The 16,424-nt window shown below is 38.8% G+C and overlaps 1 long non-coding RNA gene across 10 annotated transcripts in view; it reads left to right on the top strand.

Moving 5' to 3' along the window:
* LOC129736370 (uncharacterized) overlaps positions 1 to 15,720 on the top strand; it is a 29,143-nt gene extending 13,423 nt beyond the window's left edge. For 5 of the 10 annotated variants that reach the window (XR_008732868.1, XR_008732861.1, XR_008732867.1 and 2 more), the window contains 3 exons: positions 2,157 to 2,256; positions 6,531 to 6,810; positions 12,745 to 15,720. This is a non-coding gene — a long non-coding RNA (uncharacterized LOC129736370). Of the gene's footprint in view, positions 1 to 2,156; positions 2,257 to 6,530; positions 6,811 to 11,184; positions 11,258 to 12,744 lie in introns of all 10 variants that reach the window. The other 5 variants (XR_008732863.1, XR_008732860.1, XR_008732864.1 and 2 more) reach the window with 3 other exon arrangements.
* Positions 15,721 to 16,424: the final 704 nt, after the last annotated feature.

Here is a 16,424-nt window from a genome sequence, read left to right as displayed (position 1 = left end):
GCAGTTTTAGCAGATTTAGGTTTGTTTTTACCAGCTATCTTTTGCACATCTCTTAAAAGTAATTCCTGTTCTACACACCTGAGACTGGTTGGAAACAACTGGTCTTAAACTCCCATAAAATTTATCATATTTCTCTCCCTTCGCCCTGTGTTCTTAGCCAGTCATTGTTCTACCACAAACCCCGAGAATTTACTGCTTTTCTCTAGAGTAATTGCTCATGTTCAGCACACATTTGCTCTGTCGCAGCTGGAGCTACTCTCAATCTACACTTCAATGCATAGGTTATGGGTAGATGTTACAGTGAGGATAGTAGTGTACAGTCAGTACTATCAGCACTTCCTAAGGGTGTAGAGAAAGAATTTTCTTAGAGATTTTTTATTTTCTTGTGAGCTGTAAATCTCACTAGTTTTTTAGCTTGGTAGTAATGATCATCGTTTTTACGGTCTTAAAACAATACTGATGCAGATAATGGAGTTTTTACAGTGTGTTTGGTTTTGTTATTACCAATGTGAGAGGTAAATAATTCTGTATGAATGCAGTAAGGAATGCATACAGCTGGAAAGTATGGAGTAACTTCTAAGACCTCGCTGTAAGAGTTCTCTTGCCCCATTCTGCATAGTACCAGTGCAGTTTTTTGGTAGTTCTAATATTTTGGTTTGTGTTGGTTTTTTTTAATAAAAAAAATATAGTTTTGATAAATTCAATGTGTCAGTTTTAATTAAAAAAAAAAGCTTAACTGGATCAGTTCTAACGTGTTCTGATGTGTTTTTTTCAGGGTCAAATATGTGATTGAAAAAAGCATATTCTTCATGGCATTGTGAAATTAAGTCTTTCATGACAGTAATTTTTACTACCTGCCTATGGTTATCCTAAATTGCTGTTCTTGAATGTGTTTAAGTATTCAAGTTAACACAATGTGGCATTGAAATGGCATTTGTTCGGTCTTGAGTCAAAGAACCTCAAAGTGGTAGAAAAATATTTTAGTAGTCACGCTATACTGTTAGCACAGTAATCTCAGTATGTGAAAGTTGAGGAGTTAGCTTTTTTTATTAGACTCATTTGAAAAATACTCACTTCCTTGAAGATATACTATATTAAGTATTGCTATGGTACTTATGCTTTATCTGAAATACTGAGAAAGAATGTTCTGTAACTTCAGCTTAATCTTTTACTTACTAGTTGTATGGGGCTGTAATTTAGCAAGCCAAGATAGAATGCACTTAAATGAAACCTTCTTAAAAAAAAAAATATTCTTGGGATTGTTACCTGGGATTATTCAGTTCCCTACTGAATTTTGAAGTGCCAGATCTGTTTTCTGGATTAGTTGGAAAAGTTTGTTTATTAAAAACTCATGGTACCATTAACATATTGACTGAAATGGAGTTTGGAGCCTTCAGAGAGGAGAGTTTTGAGGGACTGTAAAAGTAGTGTGCCTTTCTGAAAGAGTCATCAGAGGACCACACTCCTTTTCATGACAGATGCTAAGCTGTTGCTGCTCAAGCTGCTTGGATAATAAGGTTGATAGTTTGCCTACAAAGGTTCCCATAAAAACACTGAACAACTAAGAAAACAAAAAGAATCAAGTTGAATGTAGTGATTATGACCAACACTTCATGGAAAACTTACTTTCTCTTGAAAAATAATTTTGATAAATTCAATGTGTCAGACTTCCAAATTTGAAAATACACTGTTAGGAAGCCTGTTCTTGATCCTTGCTGATGTTGATGAACAACTCCATGTTATCCATAACTGACATTCAAAGCCCTCATTTACTGTGTAATATCTGCACTCAGACTGAGCAGACTACTGGAGATCCATGCATTCTGTCCCTTTAGCAAGGCTGAAGCAAGGGCACTTAGCGGTTGTTCAGTACTGTCATTAGGTATCCTCATTTCCCTGTTTGTGGCCATAGCAGTTTTTTTCCTCAGTCTTTCAATAACCTAAACTTAACTTGAATGATTCCTTGTGTAATAAATTAAATAGGTCCACATAGTACTGAATTTTATTTTAGTTTGGTTTACACTGAATAAAGATTTAATTATTTCAAAAAGAATGGCAGTTTGATATAGGGCAAAGTTGGGTATTTGGGGTTGGCTGGTGGCTGGGTTTTTTTCCCTCTACAAGTGATCACTGATTTGCCCCTTTTTTTCTTTCAGAATTTGGAAAATCAGGGTGATGGTACAGGAAGTAGAAACAAAGTTGAAGCTGGAGTTTGTGGCCTTGATCAACAACAAGTTGGAGCAGAAACATCTCAGAGTAAGAGCAGTGCATTTAATTTTAAGGGGAAAACAGTAGCAGAATACTTAGATCTATCTAAGCAAGGAAAAAGACTGATCTTGTAGTTGAGCATTGTTGGCCTCTGTGTAACAATGAGGGGACAGCTTTGCTCTAAGCAAGTCCAACTAATATCCTTCCGCCTTGTTTCCCATTTACCTTCAGTTGTGGCTGAAGTTCTGGCAGTTGGGTTCAACGTGTTCTAGCTTGTGGTCATAGCTGGTTTGTTTTAGCTGTTTCTGAACTAAAAAACAGGTACAAAGTAGGAGAAAGGACGTGTATTATGTGATCAGGATTGTATGTTGGGAAGGGTTAGTAGGCATTGCATATGTTTGAATGTGGGAAGAGAGGAATGAGATTGCTTGAAAAATTGTGCCACCCCCTCCCATCTGGCCTACTGTACTCGTGAGTAAAGAAAAAGAAATGGAGCTTCAAAAAGCTCCATTCAAATATGAGGGGGCTGGGAGCAGGCCCTTACGTTGACAGGAACAAAGGTGAGAAAAGGGGCCCTTTTTCTGTCTCTGTGGAGACTTTTTCCTTACAGGCTTGCTGATTCTCAGGGTATTATTCCTCTTCACTTGGCAGGTTATGAGTTGAAAAGTGAGTCTTGGGGTTTTTTGCTTGTTTGGGTTTTCTGTTTTTGTTGGAAGTGGAGGTAAAGCAGAAGCAGGCAGCGGTGAGGGGAAAGTGTTCAGTGAATGTAAGCTATTGCGGTCCAGCAGTTGTGCCAAATGAGTTCAGAGACGTATGTAGTTTAGTTCTTGCTGTTGAATGTGAAATGGAGTTTTGCCATGTACAAAAGCAAAGGCTTCAGAATGGCAGCTTGCGTTCAGTGTTGGACTGAGGTGAGAATTTTTTGTTTTGTTTCATTTCACCTTCCTTTGTGATGAGTGCAAATGCCAATTCTTGGTGCAGCTCCTCTGTTGCATTAAGAACAGATGTCCTAGTTATGTTTTCAAAAGGGAATTTAAGTAGCATTCAGCATGTGGGTATACCATGTGGACTCTGAAACTTCCATCTGAGATTGTAATGAAATATATCTTCTGGAACAAAACATAGATGTGAGGTTATTCTTTGCTGCTTTGAATGAACTTTAATTTTTTCAGACAGTTCAGTAATACTTGAGATCTGTCAGGTAAAATCTAACAAACTGGAACCATGCATCTTGTGGTTTAAATGTGCCTTTCTAGAATATGCTTAAGAGTGTTTCAGTCTTTGACATGTTTTTGACATACGTTTTTGTTGATGTCAGGTTACCTCACAGGCTCAACTGCAGAATAATTTACTGAAGCTTGAAGGCTGGAGTTAGGGAGCTGTGGAGCAAAGATACCCTATTTTGATTCCATGCTTTAACTATTTTGCAACAAAGCAAAAGACCAAATAAGTCAATAGGAAGACCTCTGTGTTTTGGCACCAAGAGAACAAAACAAAAACTTAAAAAAACATAGCGATTGCCACCTGTATAGTCCTGTAATTGGAGCTGGTTACTCTTGACAGTGTAAGTGAGCACTTCAACAAGGTTGAGATTGAGAAGATTTCTGCCAGTCTCACTTTATTGCTGACACTATATGTACCAGACACGACATACACAAATCATACTACTTGAGTACATTATCCAATGTTTTTGATTCCTTAGACTTTACTGTTAGTTTAACTTAACTAATATCTTAGTAGAACAGAACCAAGCCTTTGTTAGCTTCTACTGCCTACTGTGAGTTAGAAGGACATACAGAAAAGTTATGGGCAGAAGAGAGAGGCTAGCTTACCATTTCATTTAACAGTTTTGTTTATTTTAGTTGAAATTCCTTTTGCAGGCAGGAACAGAATACTTGATATGCAGTTTAGGGGCATGGTTTAGTGGTGGACTTGGCAGCGTTAGGTTTACAGTTAGACTCTATTTATCTTAAAGGTCTTTTCCAACCTAAATGATTCTATGATTCTGTCATTCAGAATGTAGCTAACTGATTTCGCTTCTCTGCTACAGGTTATGTGAAGCTATCATCATCTTATAAGTAAAGTGAAAATTTGGTTAACATTTGCACAAGGCAGTGGTGTCATGGAATTACGAGGTTTTCGCCTGGTCCAGTCAGTAGAACTTGTCTATGGTGTGGCTGTTTGAAGTGTTTCTATTGCTTAAGATTTACCTCTACCTGAGTCCTGTTAAGCTTCTCCCCAGTTGCAAGGTCATTCACTGACACATTCTAAGAAATAACTCAGCCCTGGTTGCTACCTTCAGCTTAAAGTTATGGAAAAAATCGCTTGTTTGACTACTCATTATGCATACACTCAGAAGCACCCATGTTCTTGCACCCATGTTGCCTGTGGCTTCCAAAAATGCTGAAAATGAACATTACTTGAGTTGTTATCATAAACCCATGTAATTTCAACAACTTTTACGTACAAGAAAATACTTCACTTTAGTAAAGACATTCTCCCTTTTTTTACTGCTTTGCCTATACAGCTTGAGAGAGAATGTATATCTGCATAGTAGTACTAATACAACAATTAGAACTTACTGCATCGAAAAATACTACAACTGAGGTGCAAGGCAAGTCAGTTATTAAAGAAAAAATAATCATGTGCTATGTGCAAACCAAAATTTTCTTCAGCACTGGTATTTCAACTCCTGTCTGGCATGGCTAGCTGGCTATGTTATCCCAATGTTTGTGTAAATGAAAGAAGCTAAATTGTTAGATAAAACTTGTTTGGTTTATGCAGTGAAGCATGTGGCTGACTTAAGTTACCTTTGCGGGTTTTTTGAGTAGGTCTGAACTTTTGCCTTTGTTAGCTTTTATTGGAGCACATCTAAATACTGTTATTTGCTGTTGCACAGCATATGGTGTGTTAATGCTTTCTTTTTATTTTTAGTATGCCAGAACTATGTGTTCCTCCCTACAGCATGAGCTGGCTTTCCTTGTTCACATTCCTTGCAGTTCATCTGCCTATAAATGTTTTTAGAGTACATTGAATGATGATGTTAAGATACTGATGTGTTAATGCATTAACAATAAAAATCAGACATCAAATTGTATGGTGTATTTGGCCTGAACACATTCCACTACCGCCCCAAAATCAAGTAGTCTCTGTTTTTTAACTAAAATCTTATTTGGAAGCTTTTAATCTAAAATCAGTATTTGTTGCATTTGTCACATTTGTTGAGAACATCTTTGGGAGCAAATCTGAATTTTTCTCCTGTAGAACACCTGGTGTTTTGTGGAGAGGAGTCAGAGTGGTTTGGGATGGAAGGGACCTTCACAATCGTCTAGTTCCAACCTCCCTCCCTTGGGAAGGAAAGATCAAAAGATTACTTGCTATTAGGGCAGGCAGTGTAGAACAAGTTCTCTCAGACTTGGGGAGAATCTGAGTGTTTTTTTATGAAATGAAGGAGCCTGAAAGAGGATACGTGCCTGTTAGACACAATTCAGCTAGTAAGTTATATTTTCTGAGAGGTGGGTGATTTTCATTGGAAAATCCCCATCCAAAACAAAATTATTATTTTGGGATGTTGTGGTATAAGACACTGTATATTTGCAAAGCAGTAAAGGTTGCCACCTCTTTTTGCTTCACCTCCGTGGTTATTGATCTGAAAATACTAATTTACACTTGACTATAGTTCACAAGTTCCATTTTTTGCAGTGGACTCATCAAGATTATTGAGCGTACTTTAGGAGTAATGCTTGCTCTGGCAGAGCCTTGAACTTAAACTGTTGTTAATCAAGAGTCCCAAATCTTGTGTTCCCACAAAGGAAAAAGGGAAAACAGGTGGTAGGGCTGGATATAATGATTCTTTCCATTTTTACCAGTGCTCTGACAGCTTGCCCTAGGAAACTTTCTCTTTAGAAGAGAGATCAAACAGTAAATAGAACTGGCTAGGCATACGCAGTGCCTGTTGGTCTCTGGCACCCGCCATCTGCAGTAAAAGTCCTTGGGTTTAAGAGTTGGTCCTTTATTCATTTATGCAGCAGCAAACAATTTTATTCCTTGATTTTTTTTAAAAAAAAATTAAAATCTTTTGTTGTCAGTGTATGTCATGCTTCATTCAGTAACACTGTAAAGTAAGTGTTGTCTGTCAACATCTATGTATAACGTAAAAAAAATCTTGAGTAAACAGTTCATTCATAGCAATCTCTCTGTATTTTTTTTACTAGTTCCAGATAGTACCTAAATAGTAGATCAGCATACACCCACAGTCTTGTATGTAGTAGTACTTTTATATTTAATATCAGCATTTTCTAACACAGTTCTTTTTTCCCCAGGGTAGAAAAGATTTTGAGGTGAGAATTCTGTGCTGTGTTTGAATCTGTATAGAGATCTCTGTACTAGTAAATGGGCATATTGTTCTCGTCAACAGCTGCTCTGGGATGAGCAGAAACCACCATACCAGTGGCACAAACCTAGGTTACATCAAGAAAGAAGAAATAGGCAGTGCTGATGCTCCATCTGGATCAGCAAGGGAGATGCTAAGTCAGAACCCTTCAACACTCACGTGAGCATTGCGTCCAGGTTTGGATCTTCGTGGGCAGAATGCTTGGGAAAGTAAGTCTTAAATACTTGTGTATATATGCCACTTCTGGCATGTCAGTATCCAAAATTCTATGGGTTAACCAAACTTTTTTGTAAAAGCATGCTAGTCTACCCCCTTCTATATTAATTTTCTCTGTGATGCAGCCTGTTCTTCAAACGCATGTGCTAGTAAGTATAGCAGCATCTAGCTTATGTGAGCTTCTTTAAGTTATCTTAAATGAGTGTTTAAAGGGTTAGGCTCTGATTAAATCCCACTGATTCTATGCTTTAGGTAGCAGGGTGACTCAGAATGCCTTTGTCAAATGTCTTTAATCTCACCAGCTGCCCTGTCAGTGAGGATGAGTCAGCAGCTGGAGTCCTACACTCACTAAATCTGGAAGGCCCAACTGTTAGTGTAACTGATTTGGCAGCTTGGGGCAGGATGTGGACTGCTGCATTACTGAGGTGACAGCAACCTTTCTGGAGTGCTGCTGCATCTTTTATAGGAGAGAGGAAAGTCATTTGACCTTTTATTTTATTCTACACTGACAGTGAAAACAGTATTTTCCAGGAGAACGGAGCTGGCTGTGGGCAGATAGCAGAAATAGCATTCATGGGAACTTCTTGGGCTGCTTGTATGGTGGACGCTTGTTGGCTTTCTATACAGAAACAGTAAACCTGAAAACTGGGAGAAGGTGCTGAACTTGCAGCACATGCATGATACAGGAGTGACTGGTCTGCAGTCTCCTTGAGCCTGAAAGAAAGTGGGTGGCTGGCCCACTCAGAAAGGTCTTCATTAAGACTTGGGCAGCCCTGCTGTTTTAGTAGAGATACACGGCGTACGTGCAAACTGAGTTTGTGTTCAGTCCTGGTATATTTGCATAAGGGGTTAGGAATCCTGGGCAGAATGGTGATGGCACTAAGCTGTAGTTACCACTAAAGTTTTATTTTCTTGACAGGATATTAGGATTAGTATAGCACAGCACTTGTGATTGGAATGCATGGGATTTCTACAAGCAGAACCGATGTAGTACAGCTTACAGGTAGCGTAGTACAGCATTTCAATACAACTGAAGTTTTATAATCACCTGGACCCTCTGCAGGGTGGGTCAAATCTTAATACATGGTTTACTGTATCAATATAACAATCATAACCTAGACTCAAAAATCATATAGAAGAATCCAAGTCAATCCCTCAGTCCTGGGAGGAAGCAGGTGATAGTGGAGGCGTCCCTGGTCACAGGGCTTCCCAGGTCTTGCTGTCCAGCAGCAGTTTGGGTCCAAGTTCCCCTCTTAGGACTTGTAACTGCTTGATTTTACAGACAGTGCTCTATGTGCTGCTATGCTCCCCAGTTCTGTGATGGGGTCATCGACAGCACCTGGTTGGCTGTGTGCCTGGGACCTTCAAGGCCAGCAAGGAAGGGAGTAACTGGCCTGGCACCCAGGAACCTTGAGGCTGATAGGGAGGGAAAGAAGAAATCTGTTTGGTCTGTCTACTTGATTCACAGAACCTTCAGGGCCTGATAACGAGGGAAAGGGAACAAATATGTGACCTGCTTGGTCACAGGGAATGGCTGCTTGCCTTATAAAATGGCATTAGTTATGCTAACCATGTTGCCAGGGGTCTGGAGCAGGTGTACTGGCCAGACACCTGATGCTGGTTTTGGTAGTTCTGTCCTAGGGATGTTTGGAACACCCCTGCTCACAATGAGGAGGATAAAAGATTTCACAGAAAGTTATCCTGTGCAAATTGGTTAGAGCTCATATGTCAGATTTGTGGCCTTCTCTGCCTTTGAGCTTTTGAAAGGAGAGCTCTGCACTTTGTGGTCACCTGGCAACTGCGTACACAATATGAGACAGTGATTTTTCTCTTTTCAAGTTAACATCATCTTGATTTAGACATAGTCACAAGCTGCTGTTGTCAGGTTATAGATTATTTTTTTCCTTTTTCCAGAGAAACTCCACAGATCTTACAGCAAGCTTTTATAAATTTTAAATGAAATGTTGATAGACTTGTAATTTTAGGTCTGTAGGCATAGAGAAACATTGTTTTTCTGTATTTTGTTGGTGGCTGCATGTTTTGAGTACATTCGTGTTTTGGTTTTGCTTCTAGTATAATGTTAAAATTATTATATAAATAATGCTTTCATTTTACTTCCACAATATATCCTGTGGGCTTCAGTAGAAACGCATACAGGAAACAAGGTTTAGTCCTAGCTTTATAATACTATTTTTTAATTGTCTTCTTAAAAATACAGCTTTTACAGTGGTAGTCGTAATATTTGCAACTGTTTTTTGAAGATTTTTTTTTAAGCCAGCTGGATTTGGAGTACTTAGCTGAATAGTTGTGAAAAGAAACCAGTCTGTATAATAAATTTATTAAGCCTGAGATCTGATTTAGTCAAGGAGACTAAAAAGACTCAGCAAGGAGACTTCTTTGCTAAGGAGACAGTGATTGGATATGGGATTGGATAAATCTCTTAAAAAAAAAAAAAAAATCTTTCTGGCCTCAGAAAAGGTGCAACTTCTGTGGTAACGGTAGGAGAGGCATGTAAGAAGGTGAGAGGAAGGCAGCACACCAGTGGTATTTTAGGACTGGGCGAGGGTATACTCTACAAAAGCATCCCCAATGTTTTCTACAACTTTGGGTGTTTTCTAAAACTAGTGAAAGAGTTGCTGTGTGTTTGGATTTAACTCCTACATTATTTTTTTTTTCCATGGCTGAAATTATGCATTGTGTTACCACACACAGCTTACACCCAGGTTTACCTACTCTTTCTAGAACACATCCATCCAATATAGATTGGGTACTCAGACATCAGAACAGAAGCTGCAAAAATCAAGAACGTCTAGTAAGAAAAAAATACTGTATTCTTCTGCCTGCTGGGTGTTTTTTACATAAAGAGAGTTCTTATAACCCAAGGCTATATTGTTTCTAATACTTTATTGTTGACACAGATTTTATTGTGGCACTTATCTGTGGTGATCAGGAAAACAGCAAGCACTTGGAATATGGTTTAACCTATGTTTCATCCTGTGATTTAAAGTGTTTGAAAACAGAATTGTCTTGTCTTTATTGTACTTCACCCCTTTTAATAAATCCTTCGCTGGGAGGAGAGAATCTCAAGGTGTTATATGCCCTAACTTAAGCTTCCTAGCTCTTCACTTCTAGTTGAAAGAATGGTCTAGGAGTGGGATGATACAATTGCTTTTGCATCTGAATTACCTGAACTGGATTACAAAACTGATACACGTTAAAAACTTACTTCCCCCCAGGTGTTTAAGGAATTATTTTTTTGTGTGTTTTTTTTTAAATCCAATTTGCTTTGATCTAATAGTTATTGCAGCATAGCACAGGAGGTAGCACAGCAGGGAGGGAGTGGAAAGGATTGAATAACATGGCATTGCAGGGGGAGGTTGGGAGGGAAACTGTTATCAAACTAGAGCCTTTTATGTCCTGAGGCTGCTTGCAGCGTTCTCTCTGTTTCTGAATGAGCAGCACCTAGCTGAAGAGAACTAGAGGACAGCAGTTTCTGAACAGTAACATGGAGGAAAAGCTTTGTTTCTTCAAGGGGAAAAAAGATTATTATGTTTATGGGGCTGCATTAGTAATGTAACTAGTAAATCTGCAAGTGGAATTGCCTAGTGGTCCTCTGTGTATGTGACTGCCTTGGTAAAAGAAGAATTCAGTATACAGCTTTAGAGTATAGATTCTGGTTCGTAGTATTTGTCATTAATACAAAGCACCATGGCTTGAGACTTGTTCCTCAGCACTGAGTGACAGACCTTAATGATGAGTAGGGAAATGAAAGAAATTTTAAATTTTTATTTGTAATGTCCCTAAAGGAGGTGACTTTTGGATAGGATTGTAGCTCTTCAATAGAGTAGGGCAGAAAAGGAAGTAATACAGTGGTGAGACTACATTAAAGTTTGAGGATAAGGCAGAGAACATGTGCAAACAGCCAGAATCTGCCAGAACTGTGAAGTCCAGATGCTCTGTGTATTTAGTTCTTGTATCTGCAAAATACAGAAGACTACCAGTTGTGGCTTTGTCCTTTGTATTTTTTAACATAATGGCAAATTTGTGTGGGGAAGAATAAACAGCCTAGTAAGAAAAAAAAACATTGAGGCAAATGAAAAAAATAGCTTGATTTCATTTTACTAACTAAACAAAGGTAATGACAGCTACAATTGCAGCATAGGTAGCATTTCAGTCACCAGCTGTCCACTGTGATGTGTGGCTGCTACAGCAGTAGTTTTAAGCAAACTGGGAAGGAAATAGCAGAATCCTGTGAAAACCACAAGAAGTCATTACTTTCTGTAGTATGTCTCACAATACCGGAAAACTAGTAATTTGGGTCACATTTTTGGAAATCAAAACTTTTTTTCCCTTATAAAAACTTACAGGAATCTGAAGAAGCAATGAACAACACATTAGACACAGCCATGGAAGATTACAGTTCCACCTGTTTGGATTTGGGTAAATTAGATTGAGATTAACCAGTTTGGTTTGTTCTATTTTCAGTCTGAGTGTTTTCTAGTTTAAGCAGGCTGAAGAGAGTTGTTAAATGGCCATTAGCGTGGGGAGAAATACAAGACAGGCTCCACAACCACAGGGCAGGTGGTTTTTGTCCATTCAGATCATATCTCTGAATGACCTTAAGAAGAAACTAATATAATTTATTCTTGAAAATAAACTTAATTTTAAAACTTCATAAGAACACCGTTCATTTAAAATGTCAAATACATGGTTGAAGTTGCTTACTGGTACTTTGTGAAGAATTTCTGAGGTGCGTTGTGCTTTTGATAAAAGTAAACCAATGCAACAGATGATAGTCTTTGAAGAAAGCATTTGCATGCTCTGGAATTGAGCTGGCAGAAAGTTACTTTGTGGAGATCCCAATGTTTGGAATGTGAAGTAGCATGAAATGGAGGCCTTTGAATAACTACATCATGTAGTATGTGCTTGCTAAACTAGCTTCAGGTTATATAAAAGCTTCTCTTCATGCCTTACTTGGCTTGATGTATGAGCCCTTCATTATCATAATGTTCATAACTTCCATGAAATCCTACTTGAAGAAACAAAACTTTGAGAAAATTGTGCTGTTTGTTGTATCTGCTTTTCATTTTGGAATAAAACAGTGCTAAGTTTCGATGACCAAATGAGCACATACGCTTAGGGGTTTTTTTACCACAGGAACTGTTTTTCCACAATTACCAACACATGGCCACAACAAACTGCTCTAAAACTTCTGTGAAGTTTCTGCCAGGCATGCTGCCCTGGAAGCCTCCTCCCCCTTTTCTCAGATCTACCATCCTTCCAAAAACTTCAATAAAAAGATCAACTTTGCAGAAATCCCTGAAGATCAGATCATCTGGCCTGAATTTGGAACTCTTTCTTAGCATGTTGAGAAATGGTCTTGGACTCAGGGGTTTTTCTTGTCTCCTTTTTAAAGGAGTGGGGAGTGAGGGGTGTATGGCTTCAAGCATTGTAAGGCTGGAATTTTTTAAAGAAAGTGACTGCATTTAATTGAATGCTACCTTAACTTGTTCAAAATACACCTTTTCCAAGTTTGTAGCTCTTCCTTATAGTATGAGAAAACAGTCTTTTAAGACATACTGAACATTTTCATGGAGTGTAGAAGGTCTTGTCTAATCAGGAAAAGCCTAAATCAAGTATTAGTCATACATAAGCAAATAAGAAATGGATACCACTTCTGAGCCATTTCCATAGCAAGTGATCTTGAAGGGTTGTTAGTAAATATGAATGTAGGTCTGAATTTTCCTTTCAAGGAAAAAAGCCATTGATCATAAATGGAAGTGGGTTTTAGTTATCATAGCTTAATTTTAAATATACTGTGGGGAACAGTTACCATAACTTAATTTTAAAACTTACTACCAGCCTTTATTGTATCATTGTCTGATATATATCTGGTGTGCTGACTGTGCTGTCTGCTTTTTCTGCAGGGCATGTGGAGAAAAGCAGGAAAATAAATCACTGCCATCAAAAAACTTGAGCAGTACTTGAATCAGATGTACAAGGACAGCATAAAACTAACTGAAAGGATATTGGCTTTGGAAGAACAATCTCTTCAGAAGCTCTCTGTCGTCCTCCATGCCTACTGTAGTGAGTTTCATCATGAACACAGACTTCTCAAAGGCTGTCCCAGGCTCAAGCAAGATTAATTTAAAGCACTTTTAATTCAGGGATATCCTAACATGTGCAGAGTTGAGACTCCCTACTAGGAATACTTTCAGTTATTTAAATCGTGTAATACCTTTTATAAAGGTGGAAGGCTTGCATTAAATTCAGCTGTGAAGTACTGTGCAGTGTTTGATACTAAGGTGTTCCAGGATGGTTTACTTGTGGTCACCTGTGCTTGTTCCAGGGCCAACATATGTGCAAGCTCAGTGACAGATTTGTTTTTTGCTTTCATAGGGATCAATACATACAAATCAATAAAGATAACTGGATCTGAAACACAAATTACAGCATGCCAGAGAGTTACAGGACAAGTGTGTCATCCTTTCAGTACTTAAAAGAGGCTTATAAGAAAGATAGGGACAGACTTTCAGTAGGGCCTGTAGTGATAGGACAAAGGGTAATGGCTTTAAGCTGAAAGAGGGTAGATTTAGATTTGATATTGGGAAGCAATTCTTTACTGTGAGGGCGGTGGGGCACAGGCACAGGCTGCCCAGAGAAGCTGTGGATGCCCCATCCCTGGAAGTGTTCAAGGCCAGGCTGGATGGAGCTTTGAGTAACCTGGTGTAGTGGGAGGTATCCCTGCCTATGGCAGGGTGTTGGAACTAGATGGTCTTTAAGGTCCCTTCCAACTCAAACCGTTCTGTAATTCTATGATTCTTTACTACTTTATTGCCAGAACCTTCAGGTGTCATGCATTTCAGTCAGGACAGGTAGTGGTCACAATAAGAGGAGAGTATCACCTTGAAATCTGTCACCCAACCTTTGGCTAACTTGTCATTTTTAGTTGCTTGTGTTGTATCGTGCTGCTTGTCTTAAGGAGAATCCCTAGACTGGTATCCCTTGGGCAGCTGACCTAGGCATTACTCAGGGTCTGATGTGACAGGAATTCATGCAGATTGTGCTTCAGACTTGACAAGAGCTGTAGCAACAGCCTGTAAGGAAAGCTTGGCTGTTGACCCTTGCTGTGTATTCCACTATGGTGGAAGAAAATAGGAAGTGAGAGAGGATGGGTGAAGTTCATATCAGGACAGTGTTGTTACGAGGCTGCTTTGCCACCTTGTTCTACAACATAGTTACAAATACAAAGAATCCCAATCCCCAGGTTTTTTTCACATAAAAATGGCACTATCAGTGGCCAAAGCTCCTTTAAGAGAGTATGGCGCTGCTGTGGGGCTTGATTGCTGCTCTAGTGTGAGAGGAAGAGACCAGTAGTGGTTGCGATTCTAAGCATATGTGATGTCAAATGAACAGGTAGTGATATTAACAGATATCTGGCTTTATTCTCTTGGCTTCCTGCCCAGATTTGAGGTGCTGCTGCCTGTATAGCCTCTCTGTGAAAGCTGTGAGACAGAGTGGTGGAAGTGAGATGATGTTGCTTGTTGGCAGCACTCTCTTAGTCCCCAGGCACTGTGTCGTAGCTGGAACTCCTGCCTGTGGGCGGGTACCATGGACCCCAGGGAGGGGGAACGAGGCTAGGCAGGAACAGCATCTGCTGGGGCTCGAGGGATTAGTTGAGGGATATGGGAGGAGATCTTTCTGAATTCCCAACATTTCACAATGGAGAAAAAGTCGTACTGGCGAGGGGAGGGTGCGAACTGTATTGTGAAAGATGTAAATAGCTTGACCTGTCTCAGACTTTATAATTACCGGATTTCCACAAGCTGAATGGAGGAAGATTTTACTGCAGAGTGGAAAACGATGATTAATAGCACTGATTATGAAGATACTGGGAAGTCAGATAGCCCCAGGTTAAAGACTACAATTGCTGACTTGTAAAGTAACATAACAGGAAGCTTTATGAACATGGGCAAGATATTACCCTGTGCTCAGACCTTGTAAGATAATAAAAAAACTAATTGAAGAGTTACTTGAGTTGCACATCACTCACATTTTATGCCAAGTATTAATTTAATAACTTCCAGTTCTTAAGCCTTAAGGCTTCAGAAAAATTTATTTTTTTTTTCCGAAACTGAGGTCTAGCAAGAAAGGTTAAAAGACTTCTCTCAACTATAAGATGTTGGAAATCAAGTTATACAATAGTCTTTCTCACCAAGATGATGTTCCATCTACTAGTGAAGTGCAAAAAAATGCATGGTTTTACTTCTGTCTGAGCAAAAGATACTGGAATAGCATCTTAACTTTTTGAGATAATTCAACATTTACAAGCACAATTTGAAATATTGTCCAACAGTTCTGTAAATCAACTCCTATTTTCAAATGTATGTTGTGAACAAAAAAGAAAAAAAGTGAAATAAAAAATATTGTGTCCAGATTAAATCACAACCATATTCTCTCTGCTTATCTAGCATTTGTAGCTAGATAAATGGAACCTGGTAGGGTGAAAAATTACTTGGGTAATTACAGTAAACTTGTGCTTAAATTTAAAAATCATTCTTTTAAGTTTTATCATTCCAAATACTGACCCTGAAAAGCTAAGCCATAAACTTAGTAACTGTGACGACTTCTGTGAGGAATGATCTGGTGAATGCCAGTCAGTGAGTTTGTTACACGCTGTTGTAGCCTGCTAACGCTGCTAGAAAAGAGAAGCTGTGTGATACAAAGCTTGAAATGGAAATACTTATATTCCTACAGGCTACTAGGCTAAAGGTTCTCAGTCTTTTTTTCCTGTGCCGTTGTACTTTATTCTCACTGCAAACTGAAGCAGATAAAGTTGCCCTTGATTATTTGAGACTTTTTTTGAGAAGTCTCCACAAAATAAACCATCAGTAACACTGTCAGTTGATGGGAGTTTGTTGTGAAAATACTATTTTTATTTACATAGAACAGTTTTGTATATTATTTGCAGTTCATCTTGTGATTAAGTTTTGTAAAATACTTGGTAGGGTATGGAAATAAATTAATTTTAATTAATTTTAGTATTCATTAAGCTATTTTCCTGGAGGTAACCTTTTGATTTAAATAGGTTTCTTTTCAGAGTCTCTGTAGCCAGTAGGTCTGAAGTCTAAACGCAACATGCCTTGGAGAGGGGTCTCCTAAGGAACTGCCCGACTTTTTATCTAGTTAGCTTAGATGTTTCTGTTGTGCATATGCTTATATTGCTGTTGCTGTATGTTGTTTTTCTTAGATCTTGTATCTAATGATCTAATATGCTATGTGTGCCCATGTTTTTTGGCTGACTAAGCTATTTCTTAAGCTTTCTACTAGATCTTTCTGAAAAGAAGGGATTGGGTAGTCTTTAAAAAGACACGTTCTCTGCACCTGTAAGTTGCTGCTGAGACCTTGCCAACCTGTTCTGCTGCCCCCTTGGATCCCAGGCACAGGAGAGAGCAGACTGCTGAGAGAGAACTGGCAGAAGTGACTCTTTCAACTAGTTTTGGAAAAACTGAAACTGAGGAACTTGAAAGTGAGATTTTTTTAAATTTTATTATTACAACTATGAAAAGCTTGAGGATGGTAGATGAGTAGTCTCCTGTTACGCCTA

This window comes from Falco cherrug, chromosome 6 (genome assembly GCF_023634085.1).
Source record: "Falco cherrug isolate bFalChe1 chromosome 6, bFalChe1.pri, whole genome shotgun sequence".
In the NCBI taxonomy this organism is placed as follows: domain Eukaryota; kingdom Metazoa; phylum Chordata; class Aves; order Falconiformes; family Falconidae; genus Falco; species Falco cherrug.
Note: the sequence above shows the minus strand (reverse complement) of the source record. Positions and strands in the feature narration are given on the sequence as shown.